The 20,186-nt window shown below is 33.3% G+C and overlaps 1 pseudogene; it reads left to right on the top strand.

Annotated features, from left to right (window-relative positions):
- The window catches only part of LOC149155421 (UDP-glucuronic acid decarboxylase 2-like), a 97,562-nt pseudogene extending 78,217 nt beyond the window's left edge, over window positions 1-19,345 (top strand).
- Window positions 19,346-20,186: the final 841 nt, after the last annotated feature.

Raw genomic sequence — 20,186 nt, 5'->3', positions numbered from 1 at the left:
TAGAAGTAATTTTTAAGAAATTGAAAGTAGTCAAATTTTATAGGAATATCAAACCCGATAAGGTAGAGGGAAAGGATAATTATAAAATAATTATTGGGGTCTGAGACTTTTAGTTCTCTAATCCTTATTTTCTGATGTATACTGGAGAAATGATTTCCAAATTTATAGCCACCTGGACGCCACATGCAAAGAGAGTCAAGTGTGGGAATTAAAATAAAAACAACAAAAGGTAAATTTATAGGGAATTTAGCCTAATGACAAATAGACTTCAACACAATCAATATTCCATGGCACACATAGGAAAAACACTCGTCGAAATTATGTTAAGTTCCTTGGACTTTCATAGAAAGGTCGAGGAAAAAATCAAATACTTGAACTCCAGGCAAGGAGACTAAAGCTTCTACCTTTATGCTTACCAAAATAACTAGCCAACTCGAAATGATAAGTGATTACTAGGAAGGGAATGTAGAGACTTGAAGGATTAATAGAAACATAAATAGAAGAGTCAAACTTTTTCCTACGGCCCATCAATTGAGGCAGATGTCTATACATATATATATGTCTCAAATTTGCACACATAGATTGAATTAAAGAAATAAATGGTCACTCATACACAAACGTAGCAGTCCCAATGTGCTCTGGCCTTGTCGAGCAAGGACAGCAATGGCCACTTAAAATATGAATATTAATCCAACGTAAATAGCGAAGCATATTAGATTTACATAGAAAATAGTACATTCATCAATATGATTATTGTATTAAAAATCCTCTGTCAAATATAACCAGAAAGGATAAAATCATGCACGCAGTTACATCTACTATAAGAAAATAAATTCCAATTTATTGTAAGTTATAGTTGAGAGTTTAACAATGGATACATATAGACTAATCCAAAACTCAAACGAAGTTTATCAACTCAAATTGCTTCCAACAGTACTAGTCTACAAATTGTTACAACTTAACTATAAGGTAGGTGATGAGTCGATTTCGACCACTACTGAAGAAATGACTTATATAAACCCTAGTATAAACAAGACAAGGGCACCATTAGTCCTCTGGAACCATGAGAAGAATGAAGCCCAAGGGGTAACCCGGAAAGCATTGACCTGGGAATAGGGAATAGATATCAAGGTTGCCAACAAATTCCTACTACCAACTCGAATTAGACTACCCTTGCTGGAGAAAATACCAATACCTGCCAGAACAAATTTAGTGAATGAGAATAATAGGATATGTGTTTTCTCATACCTAAATTAAAGAAGTAAATCATTTATTGTAGACAAGTAGACACATGTGGGCAGTGTGGATGAAGTTCCCTTGCTATAAAAATATAATTTTGTAATTTTATTAACATAATGAAATTAAAAGATTCGTAATGGTAGATAAATGTGCTAATTCTCTAGTTTGTGTGGACATAAATCACCTCAAACTCGAGTATAGTAAGGAAACCAAAAACCTCACCTCCATGATTTGGAGAAGTCAACTACTCCTCTAACCCATTTACCTTTTACGACCACACTCTAAAATGTAACCACAAAGGAAAAGTAATCAGGAAAAAAAATAATAGTGTCGAATGCTAGTCAGAAATTGTCTAAGCAACAAATCATCATAATGGGTGAACAATCCCTTAATCTATCACCAAAAACCTTATTTACATATTACTTGAGAGACTATGGTGTCGAGAGGAAACCTCGGAAGGGTTTTAGTTATTGGATATCAGCCTTCTAAATTTCTGCATAATCGAAAGAATCCTATAAAGAGAGGAAGCCTTGATTACAAACATGGCAATCTAGACAAATATAAAGTGCGAAGGAGAAAAGATAAATTGAATTGTTCATAGTGAAGGTTGTTACCTGAAATGAATAGGAAGATTCCATCGAAAGATGTAACCCCTGCACCCTCTAATAGAGAACTAATTTACCAACGATTGGTGAGAAAATAGTACCACATATAATGAAAAGAGATGAACGAGAATATGAATAACAAAGAAGGTGTCTTAAGAAAAGTAATGGACACTTTTTGGATATGCCACATAGAGATCGTGCAATGAATACACCCTAAACATATATGTAATGGAAGGTAAAGAATAATGCTAACTGAGGGGGAGGAGAAATTTTCCTTGCCTCCATAACCTTAGTATGTTTTCGGGAGGCCATGTATCTATTGACGATTCTAGAATAGAGTTACAAGGATACGAGACATGGAAGGAAACATGAGAAGGTGGCACAATGTTCGCAGGTTCAATGTATGAAGGGGTTTGGGTTAATCCAACGTATCGTAGCCTTGATTATCCAGCACACATTTCCACCACTGGAAATGGAAAGTGATCACATGTGCTCACGTGAAGACTGCAGCATTGCAACCGTGGAGTGGACCTTCAAAGTTCAAGGTGGGACACGTCAAATAGCACTAAAGGAAATGCACAGAGATTGTAATATTATGTGCCGGAAAGACTTTCAAAAAGTTGCGTTATAGACAACTCCATTTTTGTTTGGCCTTTCAATAAAGCTCCAGCCGTCGTAGACATACGATATCCATAAGGAGTTGTTTATAACGCGACTTTTTGAAAGTCTTTCCGGCGGATTTTTCCGGTCGAAATCCGGCAAGAATTATTGGAATCGCAAGTTTGATAGCTAGTTTCTGCACAATGAAAGCGTCCCAGGGGTTTTTCAGGGTGCTGAATCCAAATATGCAGTTAAAAAACCATTTTAACTGCAAGAAATCAAGATTTGACCTCAATTTCTTCGCTGGATTCCGTCACCGAAATCTTCAAAAAGTCGCATTATAGACGACTCCAACAAAAATTACTAACATTAACTCTATGCAAGGTGGCACCCAACACATAAATAAGCGCAACCACGGAATAAATAGACATCACAACATGCTACTAGCCAAATATTACACTGGACCCAAGAAAACTTAATGGATATTAGGAATTGATTCTGATACCATTAATACACAAACTAATGCCTTGATTTCCATGATTTTACCATAGTAGGGAAAGTACATGAATAATTCAAACAAGTAACATAATTTATAAATCTTTATGGATTTTCGCACTAGACAAATATGCTATGAAGTGTCAACATCAAGCAATAAAACATTATAATAGGATGATGGTTCAAAGATAGTTTAAATGTGAGCAGCGATAGGTAAGGGTAGGTGATTACTAATTTGTACACATAGTGTGACATATATGTTAAGTTTCACACCCTTACAATAGAGTTTGATGGAGAGCCTTGCTTATATCCATAGTGTATAGTTTTCCCCGAACCCTTACACAAAAGATAATGGATGAATAAAAATACATGTATATGATACGCTATAAAGTGGAAAGGTATAACTTGTGCACCGGGTGGGTAGCAAAGAACACATAGGAGTTGGTGAAGGGATATGATAATCATGCCTTTGTAGAATTGAGGCATCAATTTCAATGGTAGTGCATGGTAAAGTTCGTAAAGCTAATACACCATAAAGTATTATAAATACGTTAATAAGTTCATTTAAATAACAACTCAACAAATGGAATAATTATGACATTGCAACCATTACCAGCATATAACTCTTAATTAGTTAAATGGGTTGTTTCCCTATATTTATGGAATGTTTACATGGGACTTAAAACTAAAAGAATAGTCTATGTGGGAGGAAGGTGAAGGTAATTCTCTAGGAAAAAAATGGCCTTTATTGTATGAACAGAGATGTGACAGATGGTATGAGAGCCTAGGCTCAACTCTTGGGACTAATTGGCACTCTCATAAGATGGAGTAAGAAAGACCACATATAGCAACTATCATGGGTGATGGCTAAAAGTTAAAATAATCTAGCTCTTAAATTATGGCGAAAACACACATGGACAAATGCACCACTTTCCAAAGAAATTTGGTTCTATAAATAGAGGTGAAACGATTCCATAACCAGCGAGAATACCATACCATTTCAGAGTGAGAAAACTCAATAAATGTGATATAAAAATATTCTTTTGGAATATAACAACGTATCCAAGCCTATGAAGGTGACTAGATAAGCCCTATTGAAGTTCCACAATAGTTTGTTGTTTTCCTTTGGAAGGGCAGTTCATGGGTTGACCATTACCTTGGTTTCAAAGAAAGTTTGAGCAGAGGCACCAATAATCATGTTAAATTGTTTTCTAGTGAAGTTACATTCTGCCTTCCTTAAGTCCTTTATATGATTGGTGTCGAGAGAAGTAGGTCACTAAGATGTAGATTTATTGAGAACCTCCTCCAATCGTAGGTTGGGTAAAAGGAAGTGATATGATATTCAACTTATAGCTACACCTTATTGTAAAAAAAAAAAAAACTCTTGGAACACATGTTCTTTAACATATAATGCCCTGGCGGATAAGATTTGAAAGGAAACGGTTGTAGATGATAACCAACATTTGATATGTAATTAAACAACAAGGAGGGTTTACTCAAATTGAATCTCAACCCATAATTGAAAGACTAAACAATATTTCTTTGTAGTATTGTAAAAATGCATGGCTTTGGAAGGCATGGTGTATTAAAAAACATATATTTTTCATTTTGCAGTAAGCTAAGTATTGAGATAGGAAGATAAAGAGGGATAGTAAGATTTCTATTGAAAACTAGCCTTATAAGTGGAGGTTGGATTTCAAATCTATCAGGTAAAAGAGTTTGGTGAATTATTTTCTTCATGAAGCATGGGTGAGATATAACAACCATGAAAATGGGTTGATTAACTTATGTGAAAGAATTAATAAGTATGTGTTATATATGTTGAGAAAATGGTAAAACTGATATCTATGAGAGGTACTTGAGATAGTACATGATTAATGCAGAAAATTATCATCTTGATAAGTAAATAACTAAATGGACCAGCACATAACTCTTAAAGAATCCTCGCTTGAGATCCAATTTGAAGGAAAGTGGCCACAAATGTTTTGTAGGATTCAAACATCTTATTGATAATTTATTATAATTTTTCAATAGTGGAAGACAAATGAATTAAATTACTTGAGTAGTCTAATAAAATGTCAAATATTTGAGACAAAATTTAAAATAATATAGTAAACCATGAAAGAGAATCTTTACACTTACTATATACACATAGAGTGAAGATGTTGGGATTGGACGAAAACAATAATATTAATATCAATTCAGTGTTATTAGTAGAAGAACAAGGCAACTAAGATTTAAGAAATGTTATAGATAATAAATTGAAATCAACTTAAAAGTTTTAAATAAAAACCTATGGATGGGATGTTTTGAGAAGATCGTAGAGATAAACTCGAAAATATATGGATGTGATTCTTATTTTTTATATAAATCTTCAATGTGATAATCCTTATTCTCTCTCACTGATTGAAGATGTGTCTAATCATATGATATGATCTATCCTATATAATAATAAGGTCAGTAGAGCATTATTTTTTACTACTAGTACTAGGGAAGAGTATGTCACTATTTGATATAAAAAAAGGGAAAAAAAAAAAGAAGGAAATTTTGAGCAAAAGTGGATGAGCCATTCTAGTTTTATTATATTTACAACCTTGAGTAAGGCTAAAAGGTCAGGAATAGAATGCACAAAATGTTAAAGTGAGAAGAGAGTCATTTGAATCCATAAAATATGCTATCAAAAATGTGTATCTTAACAAGATAGGTGTGTTGGACAGATTTCGACAAAAGAAATCAAGGTTGTAATATTATAGAAATGCATAGTAAATCTACCAGATGTAGGAAACATTAATAGGTGACAATGGGAAATAGTAATATTATATAGGTAATGCTACATAATTTTAGTTAACACACAGAATCTATTATAGGTTTCCATAGTAAGATAAGAAAGAATGTAAGTTGGAAATTAAGAAAAATCAGTATTTTGCTAAGAAAAATGATTAAGTAAGAGAGTAGCATACAATACGATGATCAAAGATAAGTCAATGTGACATATATAAACATAGATAGAATATGAAAAGAGAAGATTAAGAGTTATTAAACTCATTAACAACATACATCAGGTAGGGAAAAATGAACTTTTTTTAGCATAATTAGTAATTATAGTAATACAACTCAAATAAAACTATTAAGAAAACAAATGTTGATTCTATTTCTACTTCCAGTAGTGCACTTCGCAAGTTGAGAATTAAATTACCAAGGATGGTTGAATGTAAATATAATAAAATTTAGGGAAAATGGAATTTTCTACCAAGAAAGCAGATGGTTGGAGTAAGTGATCTTCTTGATTTCCCATTAGAGAGATATATAATGGAAACAAGGACAAGGTCTATGCCAAGAAGTGAGTGGAAGTAGTATATGAAGAGACAAAAACTAACCTAGGAATCAAATCAAAGAGATATCAATTATCTACCAGTATTGGTAATGGGGATCAGTTAAGAATGGGAATCATTGAGTTCACCTATAACTTATTTTAATCATAAACTAATAGTTAAAACTAATAATAATAAGAACAATAATATATAGCTGAAGCAGTAGCTGCACAAGTGAGAAAATCATATATGAAATTATGCCCTATTATAAACAATGCCTGTTAATTGAGATTTTCCTATGAGTAATGTGCAAAGGAAGATACTATTTTGTATATTTAAGTTTAAATGTGCCATGGTTAGGAACATGTAGATTGCCTCGGGTCCATTTAAGTAATATATATTAATGGTGTTGATCTTATTGGCTGCATGTAAATAGTATGTTGAATTCATGTGGAAGTTATAAAGCATATATTTAACATATATGCTGGAAAAGGGCATGGAATGAATGCAAAAGTATAAAGGTTCATGGTTATACACAAGGTAATTTCATGAGAATCAAGGGTATCAAGAAACTTCTTAAGTTTCCATGATGCCAAAATCCTATACCTTCATTGTTTTATGGAAGAGAATCAAAACATATATCAATTGGTTTCTATGGACTTGTTTAGATTCATGCAGAAAACAGGGTTGGTAGTAGATTGTTATCTCACATGGGAATTCGCCTGATGGATGCATATTAGATACAAAGATATCAGGCTAATGGAATAAAATGAAATGATGCAAATAGCCTGGTAATTATTATCTTTTTTATGTAAGTGATATGTTCTACAATAGATTACACTCATATTACTGAATCTAGAAGTGAATGAATGAGTGAAAAGAAATCTAGGACATTGTCATAATACTACATTAAAGTTACTGACATCGTCAAATGCATGTGGATAGAGATTACAAATGCAGGTGGACTGCAGGAGGCAAGTGATAACATGAAAATGCACATACTAAAAAAGAAGGCATTCTCCTTTCTGATATTAGAAACATAAGGCAGTGCAAAATTGTGAATTAGGGTCAATTGGGGAAACAAAGAAGAATTTATCATTTCCAAGACATACTAAAGCTTATGATGTGTATTTTTAGATGTAGCAATATTGCAAGAATGTGTAACTGATAAATCTAACAACGTTGGTTATAACAAATGTTTCAGGTAGCACTAGAAGGAGAATTATCGGTCAAATGCTTTGAAATCTTAGATCTAATATGGGTTGAAGTACTGAAAGAAACATTGTACTTCTGATGTGGCTACCTGGGTGTGAGAAAATAAACTATATAATGCTTATCCAATGCTAAGTACAAGAGAAGCGGCTAGTAATATACACACCGGGGATGGCGTGAATTTAAAGGGGGGAGAATGTAATATCCCTCCGTGGATGTAATAAATTTTTCAGGACATGGATATTTTATGTAAATAAATAATTTGAATAAATAAGTAAGAAGAAGGGGGCGGAAATAACTAGGAATGAAACACCTAGAAACTAGATTCTTTCCAAAACAAAAAAATATAATCTCATAGGTAAATGAGATTGGATCATTCTTTCATCATAAGAATTATAGATAAAATTCTAGATAAGCTTAATGGACGGGAGAGAAATATCCATTAAGTTTCTTAGTTGGTGAAGATTCTAAGCCTAGAAAATCCTGAAAGGACCTCGGGACAAAAAGGTGAGCTTTTATGGAAAATCCTAGGTAAGTGGATAAAAAGTTCCACAAAAGCGGTATGCCGCTAACGAAAAGTTTATCATGAAAGAAAGGTATTAAATACCTACGAAAGAGATCAATAAGGAGGATTCCCATGGAAGAACTTCTCAACTCAGGGGTGAACTTGGAGTTACAATTCAACGTTGGGTGGTGAAAGGTGTGGGATTCCCAAGTGAGTCCCGATGAAAAATTTGGGTTTGAGTAAATTCATAGTCATGTAATTTTATTTTGTTCTACTACATTTGGTTTTGTTCTTTTTTTTTTCTATTCTAACTCTAGAAGAAATCAACAATTGTTGTATTCCATAGTTATAATTAGTTTGAATTTATCTGTTAAAGGCGATCTTGGTTAAAAATTGAAGTAACTAATTAAATTTAAATGTATGTATTATATCATTGTAGATCTTTCTATGTGAAACCTGACTCTACTGTTACAGTGCATGTAAACTACTAATAGTAGTTTTGGTTAATGTTAATGAAGAAGAAAACATGGTAGGAATTCCTATCAATAAAGATCATTCTTTGATAATTTGTGGAAAATAAGTGTACGAAGTTCATCAGAAGTGACTAATAAGTAATTGAAAGTAGATAAATTTTATAGGAATCTTGAACATGATAAGGTAGAGGGAAAGGAAAATTATAAATCAATTATTTGGGTCCAAGACTTTCTTTTCTCTTATCGATGTTTTCTGATGTATACTAGAAAAATTTGTTTCTAAACTTATAGCCACCTGGGCGACACATGAAAAAAGAGTCAAGTACGGGAATTACAATAAAAACAACAGAAGGAAACTTTGTAGGGAATTCAACCTCATTACAAATAGACTTCACCACAGTCAATATTCCAGCGTACACATAGGAAAAATGCTTGTCGAAATTATGTTAACTTCCCTAATCTTTCATGGAAAGGAAGGTGATCAAATGATATACTCGAACTCTAGGAAAGGAGACAAAATCTTCTACCTTTGTTTTTATAAAGATAACTAGCCAAAGCGAGATGATAAGTCATTACTAGGAAGTGAATGTAGAGACTCAAAGGATTAATAAAAACATAAATAGCAGAGTAAAGTGTTTTCCTACTGTCCAAAAATTGAGGCAAATGTGTATACAAATATATTTGTATCAAATTTGCACACATAGAGCAAATTAAAGAAGTCAATGATGACTCACATACAAATGCAACAGGCCCAATGCACTGTGGCCTCATTGAGAGAGTGGAAGCAATGCCCATTTAAAATCCGAAGATTAATCTAGTGTAAATAGTGAAGCATATTAGATGTACATAGAAAAGAGTACATTCATTAATATGATTATTGTACTAAAAATAATTTGTCCAATATAACCAAAAAGGATAAAATCATGCACGTAGTTACATCAACTATAAGAAAATAAATTCCAATTTATTGTAAGTTATAGTTCGAGAGCTTAGCAATGGATACAAATACACTAATCCCAAACTCAAATGAAGTTTATCAGCTTAAATTAATTCCAACAGTACTGATATATAAATTGGTACAAATTAACTATAAGATAGATCATGAGTCAATTTCGACCACTATTGAAGAAATGACATATATAAATCCTAGTTTAAATGATATAGGGGCACCATTATTCCTCTGGAAACATGAGAAACATGCAACCCAATGGGTAACCCTAAAAGCACCAACCTGCGAATAGTGAATAGATGTCACAATTGTGAACAAATTCCTGCTACCAACTCGAATTAGAGTACAGTTGCTGGAGAAAATACCAAAACATGAGAGAATGAAATTAGAAAAAAGATAATTAGAGGAGATGTGTCATATGAGACCTAAAGAAAATAACAAAATAATTTATTACTGAAAAGTAGGTACCTGTCGCTGGTGTGGAGGAAGTTCCCTCCCTGTTCAAATATAATTCGGTAATCTTATTAATAGAATGCAATTAGAAGATTTGTAATAGTACAGAAATATGTTAATTCTCTAGTCTAAGTGTGGAAATACATCACCTCGGACTAGAGCAGAGTAAGAAAAACAAAAACCCCACCTCCATGATTTGGATAAGATAGCTACCCCTCCATCCCATTTACCTTGTATGGCCACGGTCTAAAATGTAACCACAAAGGAAAAGTAATCAACCAAAAAAAACGATAATGCTAAACATCAGTTAGAAATCGTCTAAGCAATGAATCATCGTAATGGGTGAACAATCCCTCAATATATCATGAAAACGCCTATTTACATATTACCTGAGAGACTATGGTGCCAAGAGGAAACATGAAAATGGTTTCAATGATTGGATATCATCCTCCTTGCAAATTTCTACACAATCAAAGGAATATTGTAAGGAGAGGAAGCCTTGTAAAAAAACACAGAAATTCACCCAAATATGAAGTTCAAAGTGAAAAGATAAATTGAATTGTTCATAGTGAAGACCATTAACTCAAATGAAAATGAAGATTCCATCAGAAGATGTAACCCTTGCACCATCTAATAGAGAACTAAGTTACCAACAACTAGTGAGAACAAAGTATTGTAGATAATGAAAAGAGATTAACCAGAATATGAATAAGAAACAAGGTGTCTTAAGAAAAGTAATGGACACTTTTTGGAGATGCCACATATTATACATGGCATGACTATACCCTGAAAATCTATGTACAATAAGGTAAAGAAGAATTTTGAGTAAGGGGGAGGAGAAATTTTCCTTCCCTCCATCACATCGTAATGTTTCTAAGAGGTCATGTATCTTTTGATGATTCCAGAACTAAGTTACAAGGATACCAAACATGCAAGGCAACATGGGAAGTCATCACAATGTTTGCAGGTTCAATATGGAGGATTTCGTGTTATGGGAATGTAGCCCAACCTTGACTATCTAGCACACATTTCTGCCATTGGAAATGACAAGTGATCACATGCGCTGACGTGAAGATTACAGTGTGGCAACCATGGAGTGGACCTTTAAAGTTCAAGATGGAACGTGTCCAATCGCACCAAAGGAAATGTATATAACTTGTAATATTACGTAGCTCATATTTCTAGGATGCGTGGAGATTTATTGAAAGGCCAAACAATAATTAATAAAATTACCTATATGAAAGGTGGCACCCAACACCTATATAGGTGCAACCATGAAAACTTAATGGAGATTAGCAATTGATTCCAATACCATTAATACATGAACTAATGCCTCGAGTTCCACAATTTTACCATAATAGGGAAAGTACATGAATAATTCAAACGAGTAGCATACTTTATGGACGTTTATGGATTTTCACATTAGAGAAATAAACTACTAAGGGACAACATCAAGACATAAAACATTATAGTAGGATGATGGTTCAAGGATAGTTTAAATGTGAGTAGAAATAGGTAAGGGCAGATGCTTACTAATTTGTACACATATTGCGAGATAGATGTTAAGTTCAATACCCTTACAACAAAAATTGATAGAAAGACCTTCTTATACCCATAGTGTATATTTTTACCCAAACCATTACACCAAAGGTAAGGGGTGAATAAAATATGTGTATTTAATACAGTATAAAGTTGGAAGGTATAACTTGTGCACTGGATGGTTAGCAAAGACAATATAGGAGTTGGTGAAGGGACATGAGAATCACGCCTTTGTAGCATTTATGCATTGATTTGAATGGTATTGCATGACAAAGTTCGTAAAGATAATACACCATAAGGTATTATAAAGATGTTAGGAAGTGCATTTAAATCATAACTAACCAAATTGAATAATTATGACATTCCAACCATTACCATCATATAACCCTTAATTAGTTAAATGGGTGGTTTCCCTATATTTATGAAATGTTTACAAGGGATGTAAAACTAAAAGAATAATCTAGGGGGGGTGGGGGGGTGGGGGGGGGGGGGTGTGGGGGGAGGGTGGTGCAGGGGAAGGTGAATGTAATTCTCTAGGAATAAAAAACAAAAAAAAGAATTGGCTTTTACTCTATGAACATATATCTGACAATATCAAAACAAAGTCTCTCCCTAATCTGGTAGCTTGTCTCTTCAATTAACTAAATATTGATAATTATGCCAAGAATTGCGAAGGCCAATGAGTGATAAGCTCACAAGTTTAAATGAGGACACATTTTCTCCTACTCCTGCAAGTTCATCTTGAACCTGAGTGAATCTCGATAGATATTGAGGAATGGTTTCATTTTTCTTCATGCATATGTTCCTAAGCTTGTCTCTTAATGCCAATTTCCTAGAATCATTATTTTTCTAAAATAGACTTGTGAGATTTTCCACATTGCAAAAGGAGTCTCATTTCCATATATGTTTTAAACACATGATCTCTAACATCCTCAAAAATAATCCTCTTGACTTTTTCTATGTCTTTCTTTCATTGAGAAAGAGCTTGTGCATTTGAAGTTGCTGGTTTTGGTATATCAACTTGTGTGTATCCCATACTCCATTATCATCAAGGAAAACTTCCATCTTGTCTTTCAATGGACACTAATTCGAGGTTTCCTCTAATGCATACTCAAGCCTAAATCCATTGAAAGACACTCTTACTGCATTGAAGAAGATCTACACCAAAAACTATGCAAATCAAAATTATTATAAGAGAAGATCTAGAACAAGGTTTCTATGTAGCTTTTCGTAGCTCCGATACCATGTAGAAATGGAAATAAATTGCTACTACTAATGAATTCAAACTGAAGACAGGAGATACAAATTTCCTCTACTATCCCCCCGGAAAGGAAAGCACGGGATAGAAACACATCAGATAACATGTAACCATCAAAACACAAGGAACATAATGATTTTACAGGGCAACCCAACTAAGAAAAAATCCTCTACTGCTTTGCATTAATTCAAATGAAAATATGAATCAATTACAATGATTTATTGTCAAGTCCCACTATCAAAATTGGTTAAGGATGGGCCAATTTAGCAAGGCCCAAGACGGGTGCAATCCATGGGGGACTTTGATGGCTGAGATGCCCCAAACTAGTAGTTTCTCAAGCCACAGGTCAAGCTTGGAAGAACATAGACAACATGAAAAAAAAAATTTACAATGGTTGCTTCAAACATGGAGCACACCCTGCACTACAATTATGATGTCTTGTTCACTAACGTTCTCTCACCAAAACTTAGACAAAATAGGTTTGAATGTTCCTTATATTTCCTTGCATAGTGCTTGAGGACATTAGCCCCTAAAAATTAGTGAAATTCCCTATTTCCTTGCGTAAATCCTGAAGTAATTGACCTCCCGCTACAATGGAAAAACTGCACATTCAACTAGTATACAACAATAAATACAATGATGCATTTTTCCTCTAATAAACTAGCCAATTCCAATTCCATGCATGACTAGGGATATTTTTAGTAAATTGATAAATTAACTGAGAAATCAGTGAGTTAAAAATAACCATTACTTCTCAACTAAACTCCTAGTTACTCTACTAATGACTAGAGTTTAGATAACTCAATTTATCTAATAATGACTCCATTAGATTGCTAGATTTTAGTAATAAGCCCATGCACAACTCTACTTGTAGCCTAGAAACTTGAATTTATTGATTTAGCTAAGGGACAAGGCCATGTCACTCCTACTAACAACAATCCAATTCATCTTGCTAATGTGAGGAGTAAGAAAAAGATGGTGTGCCAAGGCTTGGATGGACATGGCCTACCATGCCAGACTTTCTGGTCTTCTAGAACTGTGCACTACGCAGTCTGAGTGTTCAACCTTGACCCTTGAGCTCGAGAACTTTGCAGCCTTTTCATGCTACAATTTCAACAAAAATGTCATATGAAAATGTGTCATATGAATAACAGTTATGGTTTTTTGCACATGTGTTATTAGTAAACTATAGTATTAGCGCATGGAATTATAACAAATTACGTTTATGGGTTGAAAATTCCCATGGTAAAGTGGAGCTGAATATCTACGATTGAGAATCTTGTGATATGCTTTTTTAAATGCATATATGTTTAATTCATATAATAATAATAATAATAATAATAATAATATGATCTAGTTAATTTTTATGATTTTTTAATCTTGGCAATTTGAGATGCATCGTTAAATGGTGTTTTGATGCCTATCGATGTTTACTAGCCATTTAATTTATATAAATATACAAGTAGTTATTTCAACTTACTCTTATTGTATTGTAGTTCTCTATATTATATACATATACGAAACACATTTTCAAAATCATTTTATCTTGCGCATTTGATATATAATAAAATGAGGTAGCCTCGAAAATATGTTTTTATTAATTCACCTTTTCACGTAGTTTAGGTGTGACATAAGTACAATTTAGTCCATTTTCTACTTATTTAGTTGCTTGGTCCATGAAATTTGGTATCAAAGTTAACAATATTTCTTTTTTCTCATTTAAATTGAATATTGTACTATTTTTACAAAAGGTTTTTGGCATCTTTAGCATTTAGTGAAATTTTCAAGATTAAGGAATAACTAGTTGAATACATTGAATAATAATTTTGAAATAATATAGTTATACTGTTTAGAGCTATGAATTAAGAAATATAAGGGTTTGTCTAGTCCTCAGACTAGTCTTGTCTATTTTGGAATAGAGTTTCTACAGTTTTAATTTAATTATCAATAAGTAATAGGTGGATGGAATGGATTTAATTTCTAAGAATATTCTATAATATTCTTAGTATTAGTTAGATCAAGTGTTGATCTTTATCTCAAAAACAATTCTTCACTTTCTACTAATTTAATTAAATTGGTTTTTTTCAAAAATTATCATATGAACTTGGGTTATGGTTTGTTGGAGCATTTAATTAAATTGTTTTTTCAAAAATGAGCATATGAATATGAGTTATGGTTTGTTGGGGCATGTCTTATTACTAGGCCATGGTATTGGTCAATGGTAATGTAATAAATCCTCTTAACAACTTCAAAATATGTGTGGTTTAGAGCGGCCACAATTGGATTTTCTCGACTTGAGTGAATTGGACATCCCTTTTAAGGCATGACATGCATTCTAAAAATGCCCTAAGTGTTGACAAATTCTGCATCTAAAAGAAATGTTTTCATAATCCAAAGGTTGAAGATACTCCTTTCCATCCCCTTTAAGAATCATTTTATTTAGAAATCATTTTCTTAAGTCCAATTCCACATAAATACATATGAATGAGATGAACCTATTTTCCAGTCTTTCATTGTCAATTTTAACAAAACAACTTAATGTGTTTCCAATATTTTCGAGGAAGAATGGTCAAACCTATTAGAGGGGTACGTTTGGGAGCCTTACCCATACGGAAGTAGACAGAGACTTCATGGAAAGGGGGTTGAACGCTGGTAACCACAACTGAATCAAAACACCTACATGACCCCAGAAACAAGGTACTTGGTCGAAAACCTTCTTCTGCTCTTTAAGATCCTTGAATACAACCACAAAATAACTTTTGGAACAAAATAACAGATGTAGGTTCTTGGTCCAGTTCTAATGAACCCAAACCCAAATAACGATACTTGACGACCAAAATCCATGAACTGACAAATAATCACATGTCATTGATAATCTATAAACTTTATCTCTTACTAAAAAACTTGGTCATCTAAAGCATTGTCGTGATGGTTAAATGCTCCAACACAAAAACTAGTCCTAAGAGATCCTTAGAGGGCTTAAATTTGGAACCCTTCTTAAGGGCATCTTTAACTGACAAGGGTTTTGATGTCAAGGATGCCCCATTCCCATCAACACCTCCAATCAAACCTGAAATGAGGGGAAAAGTGGAATCCTTCCTGATGTCATACTCTTTGAGTTCATTAGTCGAAATTAAGTGCCTACCCTTGAAAATGAGTCTCATCACCCCCAATGAGATTCTTGTTTGCTTTTGAATACTATCTACGTGAGAGGAAACAATATCTCCCTTGTAGACCATGAAGCATAGGGAGTTTAGAGACAAGGTTTTAATAAAAATAGGAAACATTTGGAAGTCCAAATATTTGAAACCATCCAATTTTTGGAGGTATTTAGGATTTGAAGACACATGTTCCATCTCTGAAAAGTAGCATGAAAGATTCAAACCTAACATGGGACTCAGGTTTTCCTGGGTTGTTATGTGAAATAGTTTGTAGGCGATCCTACACCATTCATGAACATCTCATACAAACATTTTCACATACATATTGCAAGAGGACTTCCCGCAAGAGTTTTCATCACTCTTGGGGTTCTTCTTGAGCACAAAATCCACCTTGAAGGCATACCAAGAGGGAACCTCTAGTCCATTCTAGTGGTCCCAAACAAAACCAATGAAAAGGTGGCAATTTCCTGCATATTTCATAGTCAACAATGACTCACTAGACCTTGGAAGGACTAGAGATAAAATGAATTGGCAGAATCTAGATGGAGTCGTAGCTCTATCTCAAGAGAACTTGAAAAAATGTGACATAATGACATTCGTCTCTCAAACAGAAAAGTCCACCTATGATCATCAACAAGGGAGGAGAAGTAGTAGGAATTCATGAGCTTGAGCATTCCTCCATTTCAAACTACAATGACATGGTAAATGGTAGTGGCATCAACCAAAGACCCGCAATAGAGAAACAATATAACGTCCCTCCCTAGTTGTAGTTCCTGTCACTATATTTTCATTTAGAAGTAGCGTATTTCAGTGCAAAACCTATCCTTATATTTTATTTCTAACAACATATTTCTTTCAACTAAATTCATGGTAAAGCATACCAATTTAATGCATGTACATATCTAGTTTTGTAGTCTGATGTTGATCCTTGAATGATGATGCTCCATTGGTGAATTTGCATACTATGCTTCCACTACCAAACTTACCAATTCCTCCATGTCTATCTGGGATTAGCCACTTCGGATCCCTCATTCAAAAGACTTCAAGGTTGAAATCTTTCAACCCTCATGCCTAAAAATCCAAGAATAATACCAAAGTCTCCTAGCTTTACCTTCAAATCCTGAGCTCCAAGGCCCATCCCTCAAATTCTTTCTAGTGACAAAGTTTCTCCCCTTGAAATATCTCAATTTTCCCGCGCCCTAAAAAAAATGAACCCCCTTCTTCTCCAATTCGATTCATTATAAAGGGAAGGTTTCTTCCCACCGAAGAAACCTCCCCACCTTGATCTTATCCACAAAATTTATATTTTAACACTCAAGTCTACCCTCTTTTATTTTATTTAAATCTATGTTAATGAGCTCTCAAGTATGTTACAAGTATTTTCTATTAAAATATGTATTTATTAGAGGTTCTTTTATTTCTCATTAACTTATTTGAGTCTACTCACTACCCCTTTCAATTAAAATAAGATTTTTTTGAGATGACTTTTATATATGGTTAATTTATTTTGAGATGGTTGTTGGTGTTTTAGAGAGTCCTTATGTCTCTTCTTTGTAAATCAGTCCTGATGATGAGTCTTGGCCGAGGCTCGAAACGTAATTCAGTCTCTTAGAAACCATAGAAACCACTCCACAGAAGTCTACAAACCAAAGTCCTTATGTCTCTTCATATTTTTCACATATGACTTGTAACCATGTATTATTATAATCACAGTTTATTATTTAATTAATTTTATTAATGAATATTAACCTAATATATTTTATTATATTCCTTGATAAGTAGGTGTTAATTAATACTTTAACAATTAATGCATTTACCTTATATTTAGACATTTTATATAATAAACTAGTGTGTATACTAGTGCAATGCATGTGATGGGTATGTAACTAGCATACACATGCCTTGTATCCATGCTTAATAATCATATTCCATAAATGATTTGTTACATTGCCTCCATCGCCCCTGAGAAGTACTTATTTCCATCATAGTATGTCAAAAAGGAGTAAATTACAATAGAAACATTAATTTATAAATAGAAGTTGGTTATATTTATAGTCTATTTTTGGTCAGTAGAATTGAAATTATATAAACACATTAATAATACATAAATATATGTGTTATTTAAATGTAAAAAAGCCATTTTGTTTATAAATATAATTGGTTTAGTAAAATTTTCAATAAATATTAATTTAAGAATTATTTTATTGGAAAAAAATCTCAAAATCAACTAATTCCAAAAATTTCTTACAAACTAGAAACAAACTATTTTTTGAACTAATGATCAGAGTACTCGAATAAGATGAAATTTCATTAAAAAAAGTCTACAACTTTCTAATATTTTTTTTTCAATATTTAATTGATTGTCTTGAACTTCTCTCCCTCTTTCTTACATTGTTTTAATTGAGATTTTTTGGAATTTTCTTAAATAACTAAACCCATCTAAATTTAATTTAATTTTTTTATTTGTAATGAGATTTTACAAAAATCAAAACATTTTAATGGGAGTGATTTAGTAAAAAATTAGTTTCCCAACTATCTAGGTTCAAACTCTTGAAGATACATTTAGTAAATTTAGTAAGCTTATTAGTAGTATTTATCAGATAATTGTATTTGATATAATGATCATAGTAAGTCATCCGAAGTTATAAATTCTCCTAAAATTCACATTCATATTTAAAAATAAATAAACAAATAACCAGAGAAATAAAAGGATATTTCAAAAAGTTAAAAAAATAACCTTATGCAGCTATACCTTTTCTATTCTAAACAGAATTTGAGAGAGTTATAGATATAACCCTAGAGCTATTAGGTGCCTTCAACACACCAGCTGTGCTTAATACTGGTGTCATGGTACTTTCAAGTAAACACCACACGCGTAAACCTTAGGATCCTAAGCAAACCTTTCGTGGGGAATCTTTCCAAAAAGCAACAGGTAGCGTTAGAGTTAAAAATGACGACAATCTCACTAAAGACGTATTACAAACATGGAAAACACAATACTTTGACGTCTAGCAAAGGAGCCGTTATCCATTGCACAACACATTAGTAAACTCGCTGTCAAGAATGGCACGTTTGATTTATTCAAAATCAGAAGGCTGGTCGAATGAAAAATAAATATTATATTCCATCGTCTGTAGATTTAGTCAACCCTATCTCCGTGTAGTTTGAGAACGTTTGAACTCTTGGAAGTCAAAAGGCGTGGTAGAGATAAAAATAAATATTGTGCTTGAGTTGAATATAAGCAAGTCAAACTTCACAAATTCAAAGCAACGATTCCGCTGATATCACCCCATGTTGAACTTACCATCTGCAAATTCGTCCAAAAATGGGTTTGAAGCGCTTATAAATACAGCATCATTTCCCGTCTTTCAAATCATTCACCTCTACCTTCATATCTCTATAATTTTATCCAACAGCCAATCTCTCGTTGCATTTAAGTCCACAAACATATTCATTCGTTACTGTATTATCCTTCCGTGCAGAGAGGTTATTTCGATTGTATTGTCCGCTCCATTGAAGTACAGGCGTCTACGGTTATTGAATAACATGGCGGTCAGGGTGGTGTATGCCATCAGCATTTGCGCTTTGCTAATCTCTGCGCTATTTCCAACGGCAAGATCAAGGCCTAATTTCCTGAGAGAATCTACTGCTGACTACGACAGTAAAGACAATTCTAATACCAATAGCATCTCTGAAGCTTATATTGAACGAGCCGATAAAGCAACCACCATTGATGTACAGTTACTAGATGATAAACTTCCAAAGAGTGGTTATACTCCCTCATCCCCTTCAACCTGCCACAACATGGTAATAGACACCGTGGGCGCTCCACGTTACAGTTGTTGGTGATGATCGCGTCAAAAATTATTCCACTGTGATTCACTTCAATTCTCCAACGTCAATTCTGAATATGCACTTCAATAAGTGGAGTCTGATATTAGGAACTAAATATCAATTCAAAGTGTTATATGAAAAGGGCCCTCTAGCTAACCCACGTTTTTGCCCTTTTGGGTTAAATTTGCATTAATTTTTATGTGGGTTAATATTTAGTGAAAATTGTGTAAGATTGTGAATTTTTATGAAAAGAGCCGTCTAACTAACCCACGTTTTTGCCCTTTTGGGTTAAATTTGCATAAATTTTTATGTGGGTTAATATTTAGTGATAAATTGTGTAAGATTGTGAATTTTTATGGTTTAAAACGAACTTAAAAGAAAGAAAAAAATAACACTTTGAAAAATGTCCGAGAGACATAGTATGCTTAAAAATATCTGTTAAATTAATCTCCAGGAGACATAGTATAAAAACTCTGTTAAATTTGGACCAAAATCTACTGGAAAAAACTAGCATAGAATAAGAAAACGTGTAGTTGCTCACTTAGACTATGC

Source organism: Pinus tabuliformis, chromosome 9, assembly GCF_031772625.1.
Source record: "Pinus tabuliformis cultivar Carrire ecotype Pingquan chromosome 9, CPIR1, whole genome shotgun sequence".
In the NCBI taxonomy this organism is placed as follows: domain Eukaryota; kingdom Viridiplantae; phylum Streptophyta; class Pinopsida; order Pinales; family Pinaceae; genus Pinus; species Pinus tabuliformis.
This window is presented reverse-complemented; position numbering and strand designations above follow the sequence as displayed.